At 42.0% G+C, this 24,121-nt stretch overlaps 1 pseudogene; it reads left to right on the top strand.

Annotated features, from left to right (window-relative positions):
* Positions 1 to 1,141: 1,141 nt before the first annotated feature.
* On the top strand, positions 1,142 to 15,392 carry LOC121552122 (annotated as a pseudogene).
* The last annotated feature ends 8,729 nt before the right edge of the window (positions 15,393 to 24,121 follow it).

The raw sequence follows: 24,121 nt of genomic DNA, 5'->3' as shown, positions 1-24,121 counted from the left end.
GGATTCTACATGGAACCCAAAATGATTTTACCTGGAACCAAAAAGGTTTCTACCTGGAGCCAAAAAGGGTTGTCCTATGGGGACAGCCACTTTGGAGAACCACTTTGGAACCCTTTTTCTAAGTGTACAGCAATGCCTGTCTCTTCTGTAGATGTGATATGTCTTTATTGCTACTATTGTATTATCAAGGGAATAATCTAAGTGACTCTCAGAGATGGCCAATATATGAATGTTATTGATTTCATCAACCTTATTTCTAAGGCTACATATATTAATATGGGCTATTTTTGTCCCTTTCATGGGTAGCTTATTGGATATAGACATAATATGAAGAAAAAAACACAAAGCATGACAATAACATTGTTTAGCTAATAAAGTCAGTCAATCAGCCATGAGAAAACTAGTTCTGATCAGTCATGGAAATAAAAGTGCTGAAAACAAATTGGCTCCCTATTTAAAAAGAAGATGGAGAACAAGCTATGAAGGTAAAATACTGGAGTTTGGTGCAGGTACAGCCAACTAGTGCAAAAATAATATTGCTATTTTGTCCAAAATATATGATACAACATTAACAATTATATCCTAATATGTAACTATCGATTTTAAAGCAATGCTGACCTCTAGCGGTAAAGGAATGTGCTTTTTTAGGATGTTACATTACATCATGCCTACTCAATCATACATACAGTGTAGGCCCTCCGTTTTATTTACATGTCTAACCTACCACTCAATTCCCCATTCTTGAAACGTCTAACTGTGAGGATTGTAGGGGCCTGCTTTTTCACTCATTTATAGCTCCAACATTATTATTTACCAGGGAAAGTTGTCAGGTCCTTCTGTACCTACTCCTCTACTCTGCCAGGGCCCTACGTCACTTAAAACCGAGTAGGCTTTCTGCCAGTTGTAGCCTCCATTGCAATGCACACCTCCTCGGCATTAGTTTGACACTTACACTAACATATTCTACTAGTGCTTTCGGTAAAAAAATTTGGTGAACCCTTCCTACCTGCCAACTTTAGGGAGTGTCATGCTTCACTGTCAATTATCTCGACTTGCCACAGTCGGCTTTGGGAGTGCCTATCCCAAGCTACTCGAACGGCCTGTGAATTTGCCTGCTGTCAATTGGGTTTATCACCGCAAAATGACAGATAAAGGACTCACGGATGAGGCTGTGTCCGCAGCGTGCAAAGAAGGGGACCCTATCACCCAGGTGAGTGTCACGCAGTAGAATGTGTAGCATTTATTTGTCACTTATTCACAGTAGGTCTATTTTACTTGCTTGACACAGTCTGTCTCAGCAAACCTGTTGTTGAGCAAGAGTCTCTGGCCTCAGCTATGTGAGTTGTAGGCTATATAGCTAAGGCTGTGTGCTCCTATAGCAAATACCAACGGAAAACAGCATTTAGGGAACTAGTTCCAGGCCTTAGAATGTTATTACTTATACTGAGTAATGTGTTGGCTCTAGTTTGAGTTCTTCCTTTTCTTCTAGAGTTATAAGCTGAGAACATAGCTGAGAAGTAAGCGGTCAAGACATATTTTGCAAGTGACAACTCGCCCGGCACTCCCCCTTCTTTTCTGTCTGTCTCCCTCTGTCTCTCCCCAGGACTACATTTTGCAGCAAACTATGCTGAGGGTGAAAGACCCGCTCAAGTCTTTAGACTTCTACACCCGCATCATGGGCATGACGTGAGTCCCAGACTTCTCTCTCACACAAACATGAAGGGGCTTCGGGCCTAGTACCCTACCCCTCTAGATTAGTTCTCATTCTCTTGAACAAGAAATAGTGATTCATAAATGTTTATGACTAAAACTGCTGACCCCTTTAAATAAGTGTGTCGCATGTGTTTCTCCCTGTGTGGTGATTGTGGCCCTAGCTTCAGGTTTTATGTAGAGTGATCGGTTTGATCTCCTGGATGCTTTAGAGTTATGAGAAATGAACCTCTGATTTTGCATGTGATGTAGTGACCTTTTCATTGATCTTAGGGAGTTGTATTCTCCATCTTCACCTCAAATTGTCCCACCAGTTGAACCAGTTGTGATTGCTATTTGCCTCAGGTTGCTGCAGAAAATAGACTTCCCATCAATGTGCTTCACACTCTACTTCCTGGGTTATGAGGAAAAGAAGGAAATCCCTGCAGACGTAAAGGACAGGACAGCATGGACTTTCTCCCGACGAGCCACAATTGAACTCACACAGTAGGCACCCGACTTAAAACCTCCCCACTGGGCACACTTTGGTTCAATGAACGTTGTTTCCATGTAATTTCAATGAAATTATGTTGAACCAACGTGGAATAGAAGGAATGAATTGACGTCTGTGCCCTGTGGGTCAGCACACAAGCACATAGATTTCAGGTCTGCTACTAAGTAGAGCTATGAAGTGCCCTGTAAAAATTTTATATAATAGAAGATGATCCTATAACATCTAACCAGGGGTCTCCAACAGGTAGATGGCAAGCTATCAGTAGCTCGTGGGCTGTCAATAAGTAACTCGCAGTAGCCCATTCATAGACGTTAAAGGAAAATTCCACCCAAAAACTATCTTTTGGTATTTGTTTCATTAGTCCATTGTTGACATAGTCCAAAAATGTTTTCAAGATACAGTGGGGAAAAAAAGTATTTAGTCAGCCACCAATTGTGCAAGTTCTCCCACTTAAAAAGATGAGAGAGGCCTGTAATTTTCATCATAGGTACACGTCAACTATGACAGACAAAATGAGGGAAAAAAATCCAGAAAATCACATTGTAGGATTTTTAATGAATTTATTTGCAAATTATGGTGGAAAATAAGTATTTGGTCAATAACAAAAGTTTCTCAATACTTTGTTATATACCCTTTGTTGGCAATGACACAGGTCAAACGTTTTCTGTAAGTCTTCACAAGGTTTTCACACACTGTTGCTGGTATTTTGGCCCATTCCTCCATGCAGATCTCCTCTAGAGCAGTGATGTTTTGGGGCTGTCGCTGGGCAACACCGACTTTCAACTCCCCTCCAAAGATTTTCTATGGGGTTGAGATCTGGAGACTGGCTAGGCCACTCCAGGACCTTGAAATGCTTCTTACGAAGCCACTCCTTCATTGCCCGGGCGGTGTGTTTGGGATCATTGTCATGCTGAAAGACCCAGCCACGTTTCATCTTCAATGCCCTTGCTGATGGAAGGAGGTTTTCACTCAAAATCTCACGATACATGCCCACATTCATTCTTTCCTTTACACGGATCAGTCGTCCTGGTCCCTTTGCAGAAAAACAGCCCCAAAGCATGATGTTTCCACCCCCATGCTTCACAGTAGGTATGGTGTTCTTTGGATGCAACTCAGCATTCTTTGTCCTCCAAACACGACGAGTTGAGTTTTTACCAAAAAGTTCTATTTTGGTTTCATCTGACATTCTCCCAATCCTCTTCTGGATCATCCAAATGCACTCTAGCAAACTTCAGACGGGCCTGGACATGTACTGGCTTAAGCAGGGGGACACGTCTGGCACTGCAGGATTTGAGTCCCTGGCGGCGTAGTGTGTTACTGATGGTAGGCTTTTACGTTGGTCCCAGCTCTCTGCAGGTCATTCACTAGGTCCCCCCGTGTGGTTCTGGGATTTTTGCTCACCGTTCTTGTGATCATTTTGACCCCACGGGGTGAGATCTTGCGTGGAGCCCCAGATCGAGGGAGATTATCAGTGGTCTTGTATGTCTTCCATTTCCTAATAATTGCTCCCACAGTTGATTTCTTCAAACCAAGCTGCTTACCTATTGCAGACTCAGTCTTCCCAGCCTGGTGCAGGTCTACAATTTTGTTTCTGGTGTCCTTTGACAGCTCTTTGTTCTTGGCCATAGTGGAGTTTGGAGTGTGACTGTTTGAGGTTGTGGACAGGTGTCTTTTATACTGATAACAAGTTCAAACAGGTGCCATTAATACAGGTAACGAGTGGAGGACAGAGGAGCCTCTTAAAGAAGAAGTTACAGGTCTGTGAGAGCCAGAAATCTTGCTTGTTTGTAGGTGACCAAATACTTATTTTCCACCATAATCTGCAAATAAATTCATTAAAAATCCTACAATGTGATTTTCTGGATTTTTTTTCTCTCAATTTGTCTGTCATAGTTGACGTGTACCTATGAAGAAAATTACAGGCCTCTCTCATCTTTTTAAGTGGGAGAACTTGCACAATTGGTGGCTGACTAAATATTTTTTTTCCCCACTGTATGTAACTTTCAAAATACAGAAATCATCCCATATGATGCATTTTGCATCATATGATGCAAAATGCATAATACGGGGATGATCTCTGCATATTTCATATAAGCATGATTTTTTTCTAAAAAAAACTAAAAGTTAAATTACTACAGACCTTTATAAGGTTAGGGTTAGTGTTCCCACACGGCCATATCTCCATGTTACAGTGCTTGTTTACGGAAGACAGATGGAAGACAGAGGCAACCAGCTGTGCTTTAGCTATCTAGCATGCTCAAACACCTGTGTGTAAGCGTAACTGGGGAGTTTAGGTTCTCATCATTAGCTGTGATAAGCGTTGATAACAGGCTGCTATTTACTTTGGAAGATGAAGAATTTTCAGAATATGAGGATCATGTCTCTGTCAATTCAGAGTCTGACAGTGAGTTGGAAGAAGAGGATGAGATTGACCCTCAGCCAGCCCCAGGACCAGCCCATCAGCAACCAGCTCATCAGCAGCTTGTAGGAGGAGAAATATGTCAGAAAATGGTGAAATTGAATGGTCTTCTTGCCCAAGGAATGAGCCACCCCTCAAAGCTGCCAATGTGATAAGGATGCAACCAGGGCCGATGTGGATGGCGGTTACTCATGTGCAGGACATAAAGTCTTCTTTTGAACTGTTCATTCCAGACACCATCCAGAAAATCATTCTGGACTGCACAAATTTGGAGGGAAGGCGTGTTTTTGGAGAAAGATGGAAGGAGATGGACCAAACTCATTTTCATGCATACTTTGGGGTTCTTATCCTTGCTGGTGTTTTCAGATCCAATGGGGAATCCACAGAATCCCTGTGGGATGCAGAAACTTGCAAAGAAAATGTCTCTGGAAAACATACACATTATTTCCAGGATTATCCGCTTCGATAACCGAGACACCAGACCAGCTCGGCGGCAGAGAGACAAGCTAGCTGCAATCAAGTCAGTGTGGGACAAGTGGGTGGACCGCCTTCCCCTGTTTTACAACCCTGGGCCCAATGTTACTGTTGATGAGCAGCTTATGCCATTTAGGGGCCGCTGCCCCTTCAGTCAGTGCATACCGTCTAAACCTGCAAAATATGGAATCAATATCTGGGCTGCCTGTGATGCTGCTTCATCATATGCGTGGAACTAGCCAATTCCTCTAAGTTTGTGTTCACGGCCGACATGTCCCTAGTGTCTTACGTGCCAAACAAAGGCAAAAATGTGGTTTTCATTTGGAGGGGGATGGTAGCATCTAACAATTGGATTTCATTCTTTCTTGGGCACTGCGCAGCAATGCAAACGACGACTTCCTAATCAGAACCGTCTACCAATTATGGATATAGGCTTGGACGTGGAAAAAGTGTCGCCAAACAAGCATAGGTACGGGTCGGCAAATAACTTGCATGGTGGGTGTATGTATATATATATATATATATGTATATATAAATATATTTTTTAAATACTACAGCCCATGTCAACGCATTGAATAACACATTCATAAATGGCAAAAAATGACAGTCAAAAAATAAATCACAAGGAATAAGGTTTTAGAAGTGTCTGTTCTATATCTATGAGATATAAGAAAGCTCAGGAAATATTTGAGTTGTTTTGGACACATATTTAACCCCTTATTTTTGTTGGCACAAAACTACCTCCCTACTTCCATTCATTTGTATGGGTTACCTTCAGATGAGTCCTGTGACACTTGTGGGGGTCGTAGAACACCATCATGTTTGTGAGAGTCGCATCTTTCCATAGACTAGTCATATTAGTTAGAACGGCCAAACCGTTCACACGCTACAGACGTTTTCGTGAGAAGACTGATTTTCGGGATGTCTCCTGGTCTGACAAACAGCACTGTAGCTCTGCCACTTTCCACCGTAGATGTGGAAGGGCGATATACAGTTGAAGTCGGAAGTTTACATATATAACTTAGCCAAATACATTTTAAACTCTGTTTTTCACAATTCCTGACATGTAATCCTAGAAAAAATCATTTAGGATCACCACTTTCGTTTAAGAATGTGAAATGTCAGAATAATAGTAGAAAGAATGATTTATTTCAGCTTTTATTTATTTCATCACATTCCCAGTGGGTCAGAAGTTTATATACACTCATTTAGTATTTGGTAGCGTTGCCTTTAAATTGTTTAACTTGGATCAAACGTTTCGGGTAGCCTTCCACAACCTTCCCACAATAAGTTGGGTGAATTTTGGCCCATTCCTCCTGACAGAGATGGTGTAACTGAGTCAGGTTTGTAGGCCTCCTTGCTCGCACACGCTTTTTCAGTTCTGCCCACACATTTTCTATAGGATTGAGGTCAGGGCTTTGTAATGGCCACTACTATACCTTGACTTTGTTGTCCTTAAGCCATTTGGAAGACCCATTTGCGACCAAGCTTTAACTTCCTGACTGATGTCTTGAGATGTTGCTTCAATATATCCACATAATTTTCCTTCCTCATGATGCCATCTATTTTGTGAAGTGCACCAGTCCCTCCTGCAGCAAAGCACCCCCACTTCGGCTTGCAAGCTCCCCCTTTTTCCTCCAAACGAAACGATGGTCATTATGGCCAAACAGTTCTATTTTTGTTTCATCAGACCAGAGGAAATTCCTCCAAAAAGTACGATCTTTGTCCCCATGTGCAGTTGCAAACCGTAGTCTGGCTTTTTTATGGTGGTTTTGGAGCAGTGGCTTCTACCTTGCTCAGCAGCCTTTCTGGTTATGTCAATATAATACTTGTTTTACTGTGGATATATATATATATATTTGTACCTGTTTCCTCCAGCATCTTCACAGGGTCCTTTGCTGTTGTTCTGGGATTGATTTGCACTTTTCACACTAAAGTATGTTCATCTCTAGGAGACAGAACGTGTCTCCTTCCTGAGCGGTATGACGGCTGCGTGGTCCCATGGTGTCCATGGTGTTTATACTTGCGTACTATTGTTTGTACAGATGAACGTGGTACCTTCAGGCGTTTGGAAATTGCTCCCAAGGATGAACCAGACTTGTGGAGGTCTACAATTTTTTTTCTGAGGTCTTGGCTGATTTATTTTGATTTTCCCATGATGTCAAGCAAAGAGGCACTGAGTTTGAAGGTAGGCCTTGAAATACATCCACAGGTACACCTCCAATTGACTGAAATGATGTCAATTAGCCTATCAGAAGCTTCTAAAGCCATGACATCACTTTCTGGAATTTTCCAAGCTGTTTAAAGGCACAGTCAACTTAGTGTATGTAAACTTCTGACCCACTGGAATTGTGATACAGTGAATTATAAGTTAAATAATCTGTCTGTAAACAATTGTTGAAAAATTACTTGTGTCATGCACAAAGCAGATGTCCTAACCGACTTGCCAAAACTATAGTTTGTTTCAAGAAATGTGTGGAGTGGTTGAAAAATAAGTTTTAATAACTCCAACCTAAATGTATTTAAACTTCCGACTTCAACTGTAGGTGGATGCAGTGTATTGAGATGCAGCCCATGCAACAAAAAAAAAACTGATATCGCTAGCTTAAAGATGCACTATGGAATGCTAACAGTTTGCTTACTTTCAGTTTATGTGACAAAACAAGCAAGTATAGTGTAGAGAATCATTGTACCATCTAAACCGCTGTGAAATATATTTTCCATAATCAAAAATATTGTATTTTCAACTGATTGAAGCTGATGTACAAAACCAAAAGTAAAACACGCAAAAAGTAAATTTAAAAAAATGGGAAGCATAGAAATAGTGCACATAGACAGATCTACCACTTCTTAGACTTACTTTCAATGAGAATAACAGATCTATAATTCACATTTCTATGTTAATTTTTGTCAGGGTCACCCAAAAAGTTACATATTTTAGCTTTAAACTGATGGATTTTTTAAATATGTTCATTAGAAACTATGGTTCCTACCCTGTCACAATACCATGATGGTGATGTCATATTTTTCTCTTTACTCTCTTCTCTTTAAGCAACTGGGGCTCTGAGTCAGATGAAAATCTATCATATTACAACGGAAACTCTGATCCAAAAGGTTTTGGTGAGAAAACAATATGATCTTTTTAATTCGACATTTTGAATGTCCTTTTCCACCATGAGGCAATTTCACATTCTTTAAATGTTCCCTCTCCACTCTATCATACAGGGCACATCGGAATTGCTGTACCTGATGTTTATGCAGCCTGCAAAGTATTTGAAGAAAAATGAGTAACATTTGTTAAGAAGCCAGATGATGGTATTTATTTTTTCTCTTCCCTGACATAACCCTCACACACAATTATTTTGTTTTATGTTTAGGGTCACTCTGAAAACGCATTTGTGTGTAGGATACATAACAATTTACTTTCATCTGTATCAGTCTGCTTCATCTGTATTCTCTCAATTTATAAATGCAACGTTCAAAGTTCTTTCTCCACACAGGTAAAATGAAGGGACTGGCCTTTATACAGGATCCTGATGGATACTGGATTGAGATTTTGAGTCCAAACAACATGTTCACCATAACATCATACAAGCGTCAAACTGAGACAGTACAAACTGACTGAGTCAGAAAAAGTATGTGATGAAAAGGTAAGAGAAATTGGAGAAACCAAAGGGGGTTATGTGAGGAAATTAAGAGGTGAAGATTGAGTATTTGCTTCTGATTGAGATCACATACAGATTCCCACTGAAGGCCTACTTAAGCGGGGTGGGGAAAGTTTATTTTAATATATTACAAATATACTGACGTATACTTAAATATACTACAAATTCATATAATATACTTCAAATACGAGATGTACTTTTCTAGTATATCTTAGGTTTACTATACATATTCTACACTTCACTACACTTATTACAAATGTACTTAAAATGCATTGTTTTTCAGTCTTTAAACTATATGTTCACTATCATTACACTTAAACACACTTACACATAATGTACTTCCATTTCATACACTTTAATTGTACTTTAGTATATTCATTCAAAATACACTTGGAGTTGTTTTGTAAGTTGAAACATTGATTTGTTTAATGAAACTCTTCTTGTGAGTGATCAAGTACACTATAAGTATAATTTCAGTGCCAATAATGAGTTTTGAGGTACTTTCTGAATTCCTGTTCAGAAGAGTGCAGAGAAAGAGAAAGTTGACAATGATAATAATTGTTTATTCCACATAAGGAAACATGCACAGCTGAGGAACATGCTTCCTGAGAGTATACTTTTTCATATCTCAAGAAAATATACTTAAAGGAAAACTTCACCCAAAAACTATTTGTTGGTATTTGTTTCATTAGTCCATTGTTAATATTGTCCCACAATAATTTGCATGTCAGCAATCACATTTTCAAGATATATAACTTTCAAAATACAGAAATACAACCGGTATGATGCATTTTGTATGGTTGAAAGAGATGGGGCAGACTTCCTGCAAATTGAGAAATTATGTGAATAAACTTGTAACGATCCCGGCAGTCTGAGTCGGGTCCTGTCTGTGTACTAGTTTTTCTGCTCGTGATCTCCAGTTTCCCGAGGGTTCTGGAACGCTCCCTGCCTGGTTGCCGGGCAACGTTGCTAGGCGGGAGCTCTCTTGATTTCCGCACCTGCATCCCATCAGCAATCTGCACACCTGGTCCTGATCATCACCCTTCTTAGGCTCTGGCCTAACATCCATTCCCTGCCGGATCGTTAGCCATGAACAGTATGTTTATCAGCGGATCAGTCTTAGAGCTTAGAGCATTAGTTTTGTTGTTTTGCACCTTGTTTGCTTGTTGTATGCTTACCTCCGTTTTGTTCTCCCTGCAGTCACTCGTCCGGAACCTTCACCCACCCTCTGCCTGATGGTCGGCGGCTGCCGAGCCATCATTGGACCAACTACTGCACCCTCAACAACTCATCCACGCCGCCCGCTCTGTTCCCTGGATTATTCAGCAGCACTCGTGGATCAGTTAAATAAACACTCACCTTTGACACCACTTACCTTGTCCTGGTCTGCTTCTGGGTTCTGGCTTAGTAAACCGTGACAAAACTACAACAACAAAAAAGAAGAAACTGTATTATGAAGCCAAGATCAATGAAATAAAGAATGATGGAAAAAACTTTGGAGTACTTTCAATGAAATTATGGGCAGAAAGACAATTTCAACTCCATCTTTCATTGAATCAGATGGCTCATTTATCTTGAACCATTTGATGTTGCCAATTATTTTAATTATTACTTAATTAGCAAAGTGGACAAACGTAGGCAGCAAATGCCAACGAACAGTGAATCATTGTATTCATGCATAAAAAAAACGAATAATTAAAGAAAAACATTGTAAGTTAGAATTTTTTTAAGTTAGTGTGGGAGAGGTGGAAAAACTATTGTTGTCGATTAATAATGGCAAATCTCCTGGCATTGACAACAGATAGAAAGCTACTAAGAATGGTAGCTGACTCTATCGCCACTCTAAATTTAATATCTTTAATCTGAGCCTAGAGGAAAGTGTTCGTCCTCAGGCCTGGAGGGAAGCCAAAGTAATTCTGCTACCCAATGATGGTAAAGCGGCATTTACTGGTTCTAACAGTAAACTTTCAGCATGCTTATAGAGAAAGGCATGTGGCGCAGCGGTCTAAGGCACTGCATCGCAGTGCTTGAGGCGTCACTACAGACCCGGGTTTGATCCCAGGCTGTGCCACAGCCAGCCACGACCGGGAGACCCATGAGGCGGTGTAAAATTGGCCCAGCGTCATCCGGGTTAGGGGAGGGTTTGGACGGTCGGCCGGTATGTCCTTGTCCCATCATGCTCTAGCAACTTCTTGAGGCGGGCCGGGCTCATGCATGCTGACTTCGGTTGCCAGTTGTACGGTGTTTCCGCCGACACATTGGTGCGGCTGGCTTCCGGGTTAAGTGAGCAGTCAAGAAGCAGTGCGGGAGTTGCAGCGATGGGACAAGACTGTAACTACCAATTGGATATCACGAAAGAAGGGGTAAAAAGTACAAAACACAGTGCGACCGAAGTCAGCGTGCATGCGCCTGGCCCGCCACAAGGAGTCGCTAGAGCACGATGGGACAAGGACAATCCAGACTGGCCAAACCCTCCCCTACATTTTTTAAAAATTAAAATAAATAATAATAATAATCTCTTCCAAGCTATTTTGCAATATGTATGGGACCGCTGTCAACATCCTGGTCCTCAAATGAAACTGATATACTTTGCTATTTATGCAATTTTGTTCCTCTGCCAGATTTGATCCTTTATATTGGGCAGACAGACCAGTGCCCTACCTCCTCCCGCTGCCACCTGCTTACTCAATTTTTGGGGTAATGCTGTAATCAATTGTTTGTAATCTTTGATTGAGCAGACCTTTCCATACAATTCCGGTAGCTCCATGAAAGACATAACTCTACCATTCCAATTTACAATATCATTTAAAACAAAATACCCTTTTCAAACATATTTTTCCCATAAATACAGGTCTTTTATCAACCAACACACTGGAGTTCAACCATAATATTTGTTGTAATATTTGTTCTATCTTTTCCGGGAGATGAAATTGAAATTGTAACCAGCTCTGCAATGCTTGTTTGAAAAAGAGAGATATTTTGAACAAGGCTTAATTTTCATTTAATCTAAAATGAGACATGGCAATCTGCATAAAGGCAAAAAGGCCACTTTTAAACAATGGATGAGCTTTTCTTAGTAATCTACTTGAGAACCATTTTGGGTTCAAGTAAAACTTTTGTATAAGTGAAGCTTTTAGAGAGAGGTTTAGTACTTTTATATTTAATAATCTCAACCCACCCAGTTCATATTCATATATAGATAGGCACGCTTTATCTTGTCTGGTTTAGCATTCCAGATAAAGCGAAATATGTTTTGCTCATATGATTTGAAAAACGAATCATCAGGAGTAGACAGCGCCATAAGTAAGTGAGTAAACTGAGATATGACTAAGTAGTTAATCAGTGTAATTTTACCATAAATGGACAGGTATTTACCACTCCATTGTTTCACGATCTTGTCTATTTTTACTAGTTTTCTATAAAAATTCATTGTGGAGAGCTCATTTAAATACACTGCTCAAAAAAATAAAGGGAACACTTAAACAACACAATGTAACTCCAAGTCAATCACACTTCTGTGAAATCAAACTGTCCACTTAGGAAGCAACACTGATTGACAATAAATTTCACATGCTGTTGTGCAAATGGAATAGACAACAGAGCATGGAGGCGCTACCAGGAGACAGGCCAGTACATCAGGAGACGTGGAGGAGGCCGTAGGAGGGCAACAACCCAGCAGCAGGACTGCTACCTCCGCCTTTGTGCAAGGAGGAGCAGGAGGAGCACTGCCAGAGCCCTGCAAAATGACCTCCAGCAGGCCACAAATGTGCATGTGTCTGCTCAAATGGTCAGAAACAGACTCCATGAGGGTGGTATGAGGGCCCGACGTCCACAGGTGGGGGTTGTGCTTACAGCCCAACACCGTGCAGGACGTTTGGCATTTGCCAGAGAACACCAAGATTGGCAAATTCGCCACTGGCGCCCTGTGCTCTTCACAGATGAAAGCAGGTTCACACTGAGCACATGTGACAGACGTGACAGAGTCTGGAGACGCCGTGGAGAACGTTCTGCTGCCTGCAACATCCTCCAGCATGACCGGTTTGGCGGTGGGTCAGTCATGGTGTGGGGTGGCATTTCTTTGGGGGGCCGCACAGCCCTCCATATGCTCGCCAGAGGTAGCCTGACTGCCATTAGGTACCGAGATGAGATCCTCAGACCCCTTGTGAGACCATATGCTGGTGCAGTTGGCCCTGGGTTCCTCCTAATGCAAGTTAATGCTAGACCTCATGTGGCTGGAGTGTGTCAGCAGTTCCTGTAAGAGGAAGGCATTGATGCTATGGACTGGCCCGCCCATTTCCCAGACCTGAATCCAATTGAGCACATCTGGGACATCATGTCTCGCTCCATCCACCAACGCCACGTTGCACCACAGACTGTCCAGGAGTTGGCGGATGCTTTAGTCCAGGTCTGGGAGGAGATCCCTCAGGAGACCAACGCCTCATCAGGAGCATGCCCAGGCGTTGTAGGGAGGTCATACAGGCACGTGGAGGCCACACACACTACTGAGCCTCATTTTGACTTGTTTTAAGGACATTACATCAAAGTTGGATCAGCCTGTAGTGTGGTTTTCCACTTTAATTTTGAGTGTGACTCCAAATCCAGACCTCCATGGGTTGATTAATTTGATTTCCATTGATAATTTTTGTGTGATTTTGTTGTCAGCACATTCAACTATGTAAAGAAAAAAGTATTTAATAAGATTATTTCATTCATTCAGATCTAGGATGTGTTATTTTAGTGTTCCCTTTATTTTTTTGAGCAGTGTATTTTGTGATATGAATACCAAATATGTCTACTTCACCGTCCGCCCATTTTATAGGTAAAGGTATATGGTACATTTATCATAATTAGGTTTTAGCCCAGAGAGGCCAGAAAATGTATCTAGATCTCCAATGAGACATTGCAGGGATCTTGCTTGCAGACTTTTTTTAAGCCTTGGATTTCTAATCCTCTAATGTTGTTATTATATCTGATTTTAATAGCTAGCATTTCGAAGGCCATAACAAATAGATATGATGACAACGGACACCCTTGTTTAACTCCTCTTCACAGTTCAAAGTCTCTGAGAAGTAGCCGCTATTTACTATTTTACACCTGGGGTTGCTATACATTACTTTTACCCAATGAATAAGAGACTCACCGAAATTGAAAAAATCCAGGCATTTATATATAAAATCATGCCTTACTTTATCAAAGGCCTTTTCAGAATGGACTGGATCTTTATATTTGCCATCTGGGTCTTGTTTTAATAATAGTGACATCAGGCCTTCCTACTGAGTATCTGACAAGACTACCATTTCTATAGGAGTAGTTAAAACAGGCTTATAATACAAAGATTGTGGGAGCTATACTTTTAGATTTCAGTGCAGCCTTTGATATTATTGACCATAATCTGTTGTTGAAAAAAAGTATGTGTTATGGCTTTTCAACCTCTGCCATATTGTGGATTCAGAGCTATCTATCTAATAAACACAGAGGGTTTTCTTTAATGGAAGCTTCTCTAATGTTAAACATGTAAAGTGTGGTGTATTGCAGGGAAGCTCTCTTGGCCCTCTACTCTTTTATGTTTTTTACTAATGACATCAAACAAAGCTTGTGTGTCCATGTATGCTGAAGATTCAACCCTATACATGTCAGCAACCTCAGCTAGTGAAATCACTGCAACCATAAACAAAAAGTTTCAGTCAGTTTAAGAATGGATGGCCAGTAATAATGGTTTGTCCTGAACATCTCCAAAGCTAAGAGCATTGTATTTGGTACAAATCATTCCCTAAGTTCTAGACTAAAGTGCTTGGTGTTACCTTAGATTGTAAACTGTCATGGTCAAAACATATTGATTCAATGGTTGTAAAGATGGGGAGAGGTTTATCCATGATAAAGAGATGCTCTGCTGTTTTGACACCACACTCCACAAAGTAAGTCCTGCAGGCTCTAGTTGTATCTTATCTTGATGATTGTCCAGTCATATGGTCAAGTGCTGCAAAGAAGGACCTAGTTAAGCTGCAGTTGGCCCAGAACAGAGCGGCACGTTTTGCTATTAATTGTAATCAGAGGGCTAACATTAATAATATGCATGCAAGTCTCTCTTCGGTAAGAGTTGAGGAAAGACTGACTGCATTCTTGTTTTTATAAGATACATTAATGTGTTAGAAATTCCAAATTGTTTGCATAGTCAACTTATACACAACACTGACACACACTTACCCCACCAGACATGGCACCAGTTTTTTTCACAGTTCCCAGGTCCAGAACAAATTCAAGAAAACTGTCATGACTCATGGAGTGGATGTAACTCTCACTCCTGCTGAGCTACAGTTAATTCTAGGGCGGAGGGAGCATGAGGCCAGAGAAACTGAGAGTTGTCATGAGGGGAAGAAAAACAGGAAGGGAGAGGTGAGCAGCAATCGCAGTCAGCCGAGGACTGCAGTCAACATCAGCACCTTCGACGTCGACTCCAGCATCAGCAGAGCCAGAGGTGGAGCATGGGGAAGTACCAGAAAGGGAGGACGAAGAACGGGCAATGGAACATGAACTTCCACCAACCTCTTCATTTTCAGTCCTTCTGGAGGATGACAAGTGCAGCGAAGGATGGGGGTTGGGGCTGGGCGAGTCCATTATGAACCAGATGTAACCAGTTTTGAGGAAGGAGTTGGGTACGGGGGATATGACAGTATATAAGTCATTGCTTGAGGGTTAGAACGCCCTTCTCTCTTTTGGGGCATTCTGCTTAGAGGGGCCTTTTGATTATTTTGTTATTTTTACTGCTGTTTTCGGTTCTACTTTTTGGAAATTTTTCTTTTTGGGGTTGGAGTCTGTTACTTTTTCTGAATTCTTCTAGACATCAGTTAGAGGTAAGCCTCCATTACATCCACAAGGGCTGGGTTATATTTTTACTTTTGGAGGAATAGGATTGGGTTCCTCAAGATTGGGAGCTAGGGCATTCACAGGATAATACTCATTGTAAAGGACTTTGCTTCAATGGAAACAGGCAGTGGATTTCTCCGACTGGAATAGAACAGAGGGTTTCCTCTTTTTTATTACTGTGTGGGTCCATGCTTGGGGTGTCTAATATGTCTTAGAGGGGAAGGCTAATTCTGACACAGTAACTATAATTATCATCTGGTGGAACAGTAATTGCATTACAGGGAGTAAGTCCAGGTCCACAGGTGAAGGGTTTGGGGCACGCACCTGTGGGTGTAAAACTAATTTTAATAATAATAACAGTTGCAGCCCGGAGAAAGTATACTCACTGCTCAAATTCCTCTGGTCTTATAGTTCTAGGAGAGCCTGATGAACTACGGGTTGCCCTATCCCCTTGGTTGGTTGTCCTGCTGAGTGGTTTTTATTCAAGGTTTCTCCCATCTTGGCTGGCGGCCGCCGAGTCAGCAAGGCACTAGGATCGGGACAAGGGCTGGGAAGGCAACAACCGTAGGTAATAGGCCTGAAAAGGGGTAACCTAGGCTAGCTCACTGATAATCTTTGGCGTCCCTGTGTGGGCTCAATTAAAAGAGCCTTAGGTGGGCACGACTAAAAGGTTAGTCTTAAAAAGCCCAAAAGAAAATAACAAAAGAAACCATAGACCGTGTAAGAAAAAATTGCCTAAATGAACAGGGGTTTAAATTCGATAGACTCATCTAAAACTCGCTCTGAGAAAAACAGTAGCTGCAGGTACAAGAATTGAGGGGTAATCGAAGCATGGCCGAAGCTCTGTCCAACAACTATGTGTTAATTCCCCTCCAGGGAACATGGTCAACGGTGAATGAAAGGATAAAAGCAAAATTGGTGACAAGTGGTGTGACTGAGCGAGTATGGGAGAAACAAACGTTGTCAATAAGACCAGGTCAATTAGCCGAGCTGGATCAGCAATGGGAGGAGAGACCAATTCTCTTAGCTCAGGTCTCTGAGGGAAACTCTGAAACGATGGGGGAAGGACTGGTTCAGTCGGACGTTTGGTGGAGGGCCATGAAGTCCCTTGGAAGGGGGAGATAGGAACCATAATAAGTCCTAACGAGGTGTCGGATAAGTACCTAAAGGCGGTGGGGAAGTATACTCTGGAGGTACTACTGGTACTCACCAAGGACGGCATAAGGGCAGCCCCAAGGCAGACGGAGTATGAAGCCAAGAGGGATAACATTTACCAAGACTACTATTTGGACAATACCTCGGGGGTTAAGGCAAGGTAATAATCCAGAGGCGTTGTACGAGTGCAGAAACGCAGGCTGATGGTCTTACGGCAGCTCAGGTGAGGGCTGCTGGGGAGGGCTGTATCCAGACCCAAGAGGCTACGGTGGAGCTGTTCAGGAAGGGACAGCTCCTTGGGTAGCGGAGGGTCCCATAACACCAGTGTGGGAAGAAGGGAGAGTGGGTCCCCCAGCACTGTCAGAGCCCAAGACTAGGAGCCCATACTTTCAAAAAACGGGAGGATCTGGCCCTCTTGCTAAAGGTTCTGAAAATAACGAACAGAGCGGAGCTGTGCCAAGGGGGCCTCAAGGGGGCCGGTGGGGAAGGAACCGTGTGCTCTGGGCCAGGTGGTTATACAGCACCAGGGAATAGAGGAGACCTTAAGGAAGGAGGTTCCCCTAGTCTGAGCCTAGGAGTTTGGGCGCTCAGAAAACATTCAAGGAGCAGATGGAGAAGAGGAGAAGGGCTATACGAAGTACGTCGGAAGTGTCAGGGTTTGACCCGAAACCAGAGTCCAAGGTGCTCCCTGATAAAATGGTAAGTCAATGGTTGTAGGGGTTGGACGAGGACTGCGATGAGTCGGCTTCTAGGGTAGAAGTAGCAGGCGATGGAATGCCGCCCGAACCGCCTCCGAAAGCGCACCAAAAACCTCAACCCCAGGTGAGGAGATGGGGACAGGAGGGTAGGGTGAAGGGTAACCTGCCTAGAGCACCTTCTGGATAGGAATGCTTGGCCGGGGAAGGAGATGCGAGGTCCAGAGACACCAATCGAGCCTCCACCCCAGAGAAGGATGAATCCCCATGGCAAAGGGGGGATGCCAAAAGGTGAGGACTGGGGGCTGCCTCTGGAACCTGTAATAATTGAACAACTGCCATTAGTTAATGGGTTACTAATAGCTATGGCAGAAGGGAACATAGCTGGGAGTGGGGAAGAAGCAGTGGTGAACGCTGCCAATTTTGAGCATAGGGATGGGGTAGCCAAGGTCCTTGCCGATGTTGTGGGACCAGTCATGGAGGAGGCCGGACAATACTGGGTAGACACTTACGGGCCTGTACCGGTTAGGCATTGTGTCACCACTGGCGGAAATTTTAAAAGTGTGTACGTCCTAAATGCTGTGGGTCCCCATGCGGATGAGACCTCCAACACACGGTAAGGAATGTGTTGGAGATGGCCAACAGAGGGGGAATATCCTCGTTGGCAATGCCTATATCCTCAGGGATCTTTGGGGTTGACCCACGCGTGTGTGAAGATGCGATACTGGCGGCTTTAGAGCAGTGGGATAAGACGCGATGATCGCTGAAAAAAGTAATCATAGTTATGTTGACCAAAAATAAACTTCCGCAGGGGGTATAGTATTATACAGGGCCATGATTGCATGGAACCCCCTTCCTTCTCATATAGCGCAAGTAAACAGCAAACCTGATGGGGATCCTAATCAAATAAAATAAAATATGATGCTGCTGCTGAGTTTTGCATCATATGAAGCAAAATGCATTATACCGGCTGTATTTCTGTCAAACTTGATTGCTGACATGCAAAACATTTTGGGACTATATAAACAATGGACTTATGAAACAAATACCAAAATATAGTTTTTGGGTGGAATTTATCTTTAAGTATACTTTCAAAAAAGTATATTTAACTTAAATGTTCACAAAATATATTTAAGTATATTTTCAAAGAGTTTGTGCAAAATTGTAGGCATATTACCCAGCATCCTTTTCTGCAGTTGAATTATATATAATGTTGTTCCTCATATTTAGCTTATTCAAATGTGTTTATGTTCAGCCACAAATGCTTTATAGTGCCTTCAGAACGTATTCACAACCCTTGACTTTTTCCACATTTTGTTGTGTAACAGCCTGAATTTAAAATGGATTAAATTAAGATTTTTGTAACTGGCCTACACACAATACCCCATAATGTCAAAGTGGAATTGTGTTTTTAGAATGTTTTTTTCAAAATAATTCAAAATTAAAAGCTGAAACGTCTTGAGTCAATAAGTATTCAACCCCTTTGTTATGGCAAGCCTAAATAAGTTCAGGAGTAAAGATTTGCTTAACAAGTCACATATTAAGTTGAATGGACTCACTCTGTGTGCAATAACAGTGTTTAACATGATTTCTGAATGACTACCTCATCTCTGAACCACACACATACAATTATTTGCAAGGTCCCTCAGTTGAGCAGTGAATTTCAGACACAAAGAAGGGAACTTATTGGTAGATGGGTAAAAAATAAAAAAGCAGACATTGAATATCCCTTTGAGCATTGTGAAGTTCTAAATTACAAGTTGGATGATGTATCAATACACCCAGTCACTACAAAGATACAGGCGTCCATCCTAAATCCGTTGCCAGAGAGGAAGGAAACCGCTCAGGGATTTCACCATGAGGTAAATGGTGACTTTAAAACAGTTACAGAGTTTAATGGCTATGCTGGGTGAAAACTGAGGATGGATCTTCAACATTGTAGTTACTCCAAAATACTAATCTAATTGACAGAGTGAAAAGAAGGAAGCCTGTACAGAATAAAAATATTCCAAAACATGCATCCTGTTTGCAACAAGGCATTAAAGTAAAACTGCAAAAAATGTGGCAAATCCAATACAACACATTATTGAGTACCACTCTCCATATTCTCAAGCATAGTGGTGGCAGCATCATGTTATGGGTATGCTTTTAATCGTTAAGGACTGGGGTGTTTTTCAGGATAAAAAAGATATGGAATGGAGCTAAGCACAGGCAAAATCCTAGAGGAAAACCTGGTTCAGTCTGCTTTCCACCAGACACTGGGAGATGAAGGATGGGGAGGCAGGTAGCTTAGTGGTTAAGAGCGTTGTGCCAGTAACCGAAAGGTCGCTGGTTCTAATCCCCGAGCCAACTAGGTGAAAAATCTGTCGATGTGCCCTTGAGCAAGGCACTTAACCCTACTTGCTCCTGTAAGTCGCTCTGGATAAGAGCGTCTGCTAAATGACTAAAATGGTAAATGTAATGAAATCACCTTTCAGCAGGACAATAACCTAAAACACAAGGCCAAATCTACACTGGAGTTGCTTACCAAGAAGGCAGTGAATGTTCCTGAGTGGCCGAGCTACAGTTTTCACTTAAATCTACTTGAACATCTAAGGCAAGACCTGAAAGTGGTTGAATAGCAATGATCAACAACCCATTTGACAGAGCTTGAATAATTTTGAAAATAATAATGGGAAAATGTTGCATAATCCAGGTGTGGAAAGCTGTCAGAGACACACCCAGAAAGACTCACAGCTGTAATCGCTGTCAAAGGTGCTTCTACAAAGTATTGACTCAGGGGTGTAAATACTTATGTAAATGAGATTATTCTGTACTTCATTTTCAATAAATTAAACATGTTTTCACTTAGTCATTATGTGGTACTTTGTGTAGATGGGTTAGAAACAAATCTTTCCACCTCCATGTTTGACGGTGGGGATGGTGTTCTTGGGGTCATAGGCAGCATTCCTCCTCCTCCAAACACGGCGAGTTGAGTTGATGCCAAAGAGCTCCATTTTGGTCTCATCTGACCACAACACTTTCACCCAGTTCTCCTCTGAATCATTCAGATGTTCATTGGCAAACTTGAGAAGGCCCTGTATATGTGCTTTCTTGAGCAGGTGGACCTTGCGGGCGCTGCAGGATTTCAGTCCTTCACGAATGGTTTTCTTGGTGACTATGGTCCCAGTTGCCTTGAGATCATTGACAAGATCCTCCCGTGTAGTTCTGGGCTGATTCCTCAAAGTTCTCATGATCATTGCAACTCCACGAGGTGAGATCTTGCATGGAGCCCCAGGTCGAGGGAGATTGACAGTTATTTTGTGTTTCTTCCATTTGCGAATAATCGCACCAACTGTTGTCACCTTCTCACCAAGCTGCTTGGCGATGGTCTTGTAGCCCATTCCAGCCTTGTGTAGGTCTGCAATCTTGTCCCTGACATCCTTGGAGAGCTCTTTGGTCTTGGCCATGGTGGAGAGTGGAATCTGATTGATTGATTGCTTCTGTGGACAGGTGTCTTTTATACAGGTAACAAGCTGAGATTAGGAGCACTCCCTTTAAGAGTGTGCTCCTAATCTCAGCTCGTTACCTGTATAAAAGACACCTGGGAGCCAGAAATCTTTCTGATTGAGAGGGGGTCAAATACTTATTTCCATAATTAAAATGCAAATCAATTTATAACATTTTTGACATGCGTTTTTCTGGATTTTTTTGTTGTTATTCTGTCTCTCACTGTTCAAATAAACCTACCATTAAAATTATAGACTGATAATGTCTTTGTCAGTGGGCAAACGTACAAAATCAGCAGGGGATCAAATACTTTTTTCCCTCACTGTATAAATATACATAAAATGTACTTATGGTGCATTCAAAGTATATTTGTTTTTTTATCTAATATACTAATAATATACTTAAGTTGTGTTGGATGGGTTGGACGGGTTAATATTTTTATTTTATAAAAAATAATATATATACAGTACCAGTCAAAGGTTTGGACACACCTACTACTTCACAGAGTTCAAGTAAGAGACACATCTCAACATCAGGTGTTCAGAGGAAACCGTGTGAATCAGGCCTTCATGGTCGAATTGCTGCAAAGAAACCACTACTAAATGACACCAATGAGAAGAAGAGACTTGCTTGGGCCAAGAAACATGAGCAATGGACATTAGACCGGTGGAAATTTGTCCTTTGGTCTGGTGTCCAAATTTGAGATTTTTGGTTCAAACTGCGTGTCTTTGTGAGACGCAGTGTGGGTGAGGAATGATTCTCTGCATGTGTAGTTCCCACCGTAAAGCATGGAGGAGGAGGTCTTATGGTGTTGCAGTGCTTTGCTGGTGACACTGCCTGTGAATTATTTAGAATTCAAGGCACACTTAACCAGCATGGCTACCACAGCATTCTGCAGTGATACGCCATCACATCTGGTTTGGGCTTAGTGGGACTATCATTTGTTTTTCAATAGGACAATGACCCAACACACCTCCAGGCTGTGTAAGGGCTATTTTACCAAGAAGGAGAGTGATGGAGTGCTGCATCAGATGACCTGGCCTCCACAATCCCCCGACCTCAACACAATTGAGATGGTTTGGGATGAGTCGGACGGCAGAGTGAAGGAAAAGCAGCCAACACGTGCTCAGCATATGTGGGAACTCCTTCAAGACTGTTGGAAAAGCATTCCAGGTGAAGCTGGTTGAGAGAATGCCAAGAGTGTGCAAAGCTGTCATCAAGGCAAAGGGTGGCTTTTTGAAGAATCTCAAATATAAAATATATTTTGATTTGTTTAACACTTTTTTGGTTACTACATGATTCCATATGTGTTATTTCTTAGTTTTGATGTCTTCACTATTATTCTACAATGTAAAAATAGTAAAAATAAAGAAAAACTCTTGAATGAGAAGGTGTGTCCAAACGTTTGACTGGTACTGTATATATTATTTCATCTGCTTGGGTATACTATGGACACCTAAAAGAGAAAGGATGGGATAGCCGTAACATACAGAGAAAATATTGGAGATGTTTGGATGAGACAAACTGACAATGAAGATGACTTACTAATGCCAGGGTGAATAGCTGCTCCTAATGTTTTTTGACTGAGGTTGATATGATCCCAGCCTGTGTCTGTATTTTATTTGCAATAAACAGAAATGTGGATCTACCTCACGTATTTTCGACATCTGCGTTTTATTCAAATTGTAAAGATTTAGCCAACTAGACCACTCAGCCTATTTATTTGTTAACCATAGCATCAGCAGTTTCCTTAGGTAGATTTACAAGAAGTGTGTAATTGTGGCCTGCATTTCGGGGTGTTCCTGCATGTGGGCATTACTGCATCTGCAGGAACCCCTCTTTATACTTCTATTGGTCCATTTTTAAGCTAGGACTCTGGTACACAGGCGGGAGGAGGGGGTGCTCCAGTTTAGTCGGTGGCGGTAATGCACCTTAACATTGGATGCCAACCGCTGATAAACCCCACAGAAGAAGAAGGGACGGGGGCAACAACGGGTTTTGACTAGGTGGTATACAATGACCGGAACATACTTTTTCGTAGCAGGTTAGGATAGCTTACGCAGCAGGTTAGGATAATTAACATAAAAGTTTAGGAGAATTCGGTTAAGGTTAGGTAGGGTTAACTAAAATGCTCCCCTAACGTGCTACGAAAAGTCATCTCCGGTCGTAGCTGTACTCCATCAAGTCACAACTACAACAACGGTAGCTAGCTAGCTAGGACACCGGTAGACAGTGTCCTTCACCCCTGCCTGTTTGGCACTGCTTTCCTACAGTTCTGTTAAAGATGGCGAGGGCAGATGTTCGGCAGCTGGGAGCGAAAGACACTGGGCTTGTTCAACATTGCAGCCAACAGTGCAGGCGACTGCCGACTGACTGATCTACAAAAACCTTGCATCATAAATAACTACTAATGATTATTTGTAGATCAGTCAGTCACAATTTAACCATGATACATTACGGTTTTGATCCTCTCAAACACGGCCATTGCTAGGACTCTGGTACACAACAGGCGGGGGGCACCGGTAGCTAGCAAGCTATGACAATAATACTTTTATTTACCTTTTGTCCACATGGTAATTGCATAACAAGGTCGACTTTACCACAGCCACAGTCATAACTATGGCTAAACCCTGTCTATTTCTACAATGTATCTTATTAAAATCTGATTTTAAACTTAATGAGTTAATGAATTTATAAGATATAGCCAATTTTGACTTTGTGGGCTTTGGTAACTAGTGCCACCCCGAGAATATCAAAAGTGTCACCAAAGACAGTAAGTTCACAGATGAGCTGGGTTAGTTATGAAAAACTTTGGTAACTCTGTGGTTTCACACAAGCATGAACATGGTGCATGAACTGTAAAAAATAGAGATTGAATGCTTGAGGGGGCGTTCATTTTGGAACCAATGGAATGCTCGGGGGGGGGGGCGTTCTTGCAGATGCAAGAATATCCACATGCAGGAACGTCCCGAATTGCGGCCCGCAATCACAAACTATTGACATTTACAGGAATTTACATTGCTGTTACGTGATCATTTTCGCAAGTGTGACATCCACCACCTGCATTTACACTGCTTGTCCATACACAAGGGGCGCTGTTCTTTCTTAGAAAAGTGCCGTTCTTCCCACCCTAACAACATCCGGGTTGTGACCCTAC

The sequence above is a fragment of the Coregonus clupeaformis genome, chromosome 36 (genome assembly GCF_020615455.1).
Source record: "Coregonus clupeaformis isolate EN_2021a chromosome 36, ASM2061545v1, whole genome shotgun sequence".
In the NCBI taxonomy this organism is placed as follows: Eukaryota; Metazoa; Chordata; class Actinopteri; order Salmoniformes; family Salmonidae; genus Coregonus; species Coregonus clupeaformis.
The sequence above is the reverse complement of the archived record's forward strand: the minus strand, read 5'-3'. Positions and strand labels throughout refer to the sequence as shown.